Source organism: Aotus nancymaae, unplaced genomic scaffold (assembly GCF_030222135.1).
Source record: "Aotus nancymaae isolate 86718 unplaced genomic scaffold, 86718_ANA_hifiasm-v0.15.2.pri h1tg000025l, whole genome shotgun sequence".
Lineage (NCBI taxonomy): Eukaryota > Metazoa > Chordata > Mammalia > Primates > Aotidae > Aotus > Aotus nancymaae.
Window position 1 is genome coordinate 32,854,133 of NW_026988438.1, and position 2,841 is coordinate 32,856,973.

At 41.6% G+C, this 2,841-nt stretch overlaps 1 pseudogene; it reads right to left on the reverse strand.

The window, feature by feature from the left end:
• Positions 1-740: 740 nt before the first annotated feature.
• Positions 741-2,002, reverse strand: LOC105713931 (26S proteasome regulatory subunit 4-like; annotated as a pseudogene).
• Positions 2,003-2,841: the final 839 nt, after the last annotated feature.

Here is a 2,841-nt window from a genome sequence, read left to right on the forward strand (position 1 = left end):
TATGACAGCGTTGTTCCAAATAATATCTCCCTTATGCTTCTAAACTTCACCCAATCCATAGGCTAGTGTGAGTGGATGGATGTGATAAATGGAGGCAGAAGGTGAAGAATAGGAAAGAGATGAAGAATTAACAAGTTCTGCAGCCTAGAGTTGGGTTAAGGTTGTTAATATTAGCTGGAGAATGCCTTTACTTTCAAATTGCAATGGGAAGATAAAAGCCTAAGAAAAAGTCATAGACATTTAGATTGATAGAGAATTTTGGCATCAACATATAATTGAAGTGCATCACATCAATGATGTCTTAGAAGATTAAAGTCATTTCTATACACAGACCTATGGAACTAAGTTACACCAAAACAAAAATCTGTGGAATTAAATAAATAGGTTTCTATTTGCCTACCTGATGTTTGTTAGTCAGGGTGCATTTTTCAGCTTAGTGATTGCTTGTATGAAAAACTACTGGTTCTGGAAAAAACATTTCCGGTTTTCAGTGCTTGTGTGTGTGTGTAGTGAGAGAGAAAGAAAAAGCAGACTTTACTGGGAAGCACAGTGTCGCACAGTGACCGAAAGGCGAAGGCGGCCCAGTGGACATCTTACACACCAAACTCTAAAAGACTCACAGGATGTGTTGCTAATAAAAATAAACGGGAACACGAATTCCTCTGGGAAACTCCCCAACCTCATCCCTTTGAGGGCTTGGGAAATCTCTGAGCCATCTTCCCAATGGCAACTGTGGCTCACTAGAGATAGAGCCCCTTGGGGGTGCCACCCTGTTCTTTATAAAAGAACGTTTCCTTGAGATTTTTTTAAGTTTGCATTGGTTACTTTCATTCTATGTTCTCTTAAGGCCATCAGACTAGCTTCTGTGCAGATGGCCTTGATGTCAAGTCATTCCAGGGTTACATCACTGGCCAGCGTCATGCTGCTTTTGTGCGTCTGAATGAGTCTTTGCATCAGGCAGGGGGAACTCGAGCTTCCTGTCAATGTAGCCTGGTCTGATAAGTGCTAGATTCCAAGTTTCTATTCGGCTTGTGGACATGATAACTTTCACATCTCCCCTTGAATCAAATCCATCCACCTGGTTCAACATTTCCAACATTATTTGCTGAATTTCTCTTACCACCAGAATTTGAGTCATGTCTTTTTGTCCCAAAAAAGCATCAATTTCACCAATAAACATGATGGAAGGTGCATGTTTTTTAGCAACTCGAAACAATTCCCATATGAATTTGGGCCCATCATGTAGGTACTTCTAAACAAGTTCAGAGCCGATCACTTGCAAGAAAGTGGCTAAGGTGTGGTTTGCTGCTGCTTTGGTTAACAAGGTTTTACCTGTGCCAGGTGAACCATAGTGAATGACTCCCTTAGGGGGCTTTATACCCATCTCTTCATAATATTCAGGATGGATTCCTTAATTTCCTGAATTTAGTTGTCCAACTTCCCAATACCAGCGCAGGTCTTCTGGGGGGTCTTTTCCACCTTCATCATTGTGACTAGGGGATCCGTGTCATCCATCAGCACCCATATCACAGCACGCACCTTGCGGCTGAGCAGGACTGAGCAGCCAGGTTCCAGCAGATCCTTGTCTATAAATGAAAGAATGCTGACGTAGTGCTCTGAGCCCACAGATGTAGACACAATCGCATGATTGTTATCAATAATCTCTCCCAAGGTTCCTACTGACATCAGGGTCCCCTTAGATCACCCACTTTTGATCTTTCCTCCTCTTCCTTTCCTTCTAACAGTTTCATCATGATCTGAGGGGATCCTGATTTCTAATGAACTCTTCCTTCATGAGAAGTTAGTCTTTAATTCGCTCTAACTTTCAATAATTTTAACCAGGACTGAGTGTGAGGTGTCACCAGTGGCAGTTTGCTGGCAGTATTTGGTCCCTTTGCTTCCTCACTCCAGCTGGTATAGGAGGTTCTTATTTCTTTTTCTTGTCCTTGTTATCCTTCTTGCCAGCTCCAAGACTGTAACCACCACTCTGACTTTGACCCATCTTGCCTTGGCCACTCAAGCTGCCTAGTTTTTAAAGTTTTTTGTACAGATGAGGTCTTGCTATGTTGCCTGGGCTAGTTTTTTCAACTCCTGGGTTCAAGCGATCCTCTTGCCAAAGTGCTGGGATTACAGGTGTGAGCCATCACACCCATCATAGAACAAACATTTCTTGACATGGATACAACTATCTTAGGGTAGTTCAATCTGGAAAGAATTTGCTTCCAGAGACTTTGCTTTTAAAAGCCTTCTGGAGATAGAAGGTGAATCCAGCTATAAGTACATCTACATGATTTGAATCAGTAAAACTCCACGTGCTCTGATTACTTTATCTTTCACTATGTGTTTTGAACAATTCTAAAACGTAACTGTCTTGTTGACTTGGTTTCAGGTTTACATGGGAAAGTGGGCATAATAACTCCTCTGTAGCTCAGAACTCATGGGATGTGTGGTTAGAAGTCTTAGGTCAGTGTCCCAGAATTGTTCTGAGTAGCTCTGTGAGTATCTCTGTGGCAGACACAGTTCACAGCCTATTGGTTATTCACTCCCTTTTCAGCTTTATAAACATCATTTTACCTAGAGCAGCAATGTGTCCTACTCAAAATACTCACGTCCCCAGAATTCCTTGCAGCTGGGCTGATACTTCATTTTCTAACTTTTGAATATATTTTCTTTTTACTACTGAGTAATCCCTTTAATTGCAAGCATGGTTCTAATCTTGATTTTATTCCCAGAATATTACATTAAAAAGGAAATAGTGGTTTCACCAAGACCCCAGTGAGATGAACCAGGCTAAACCTTTGCCCGTGACTTACTGTCCACTTATCTGAAAAGGAGTCATTC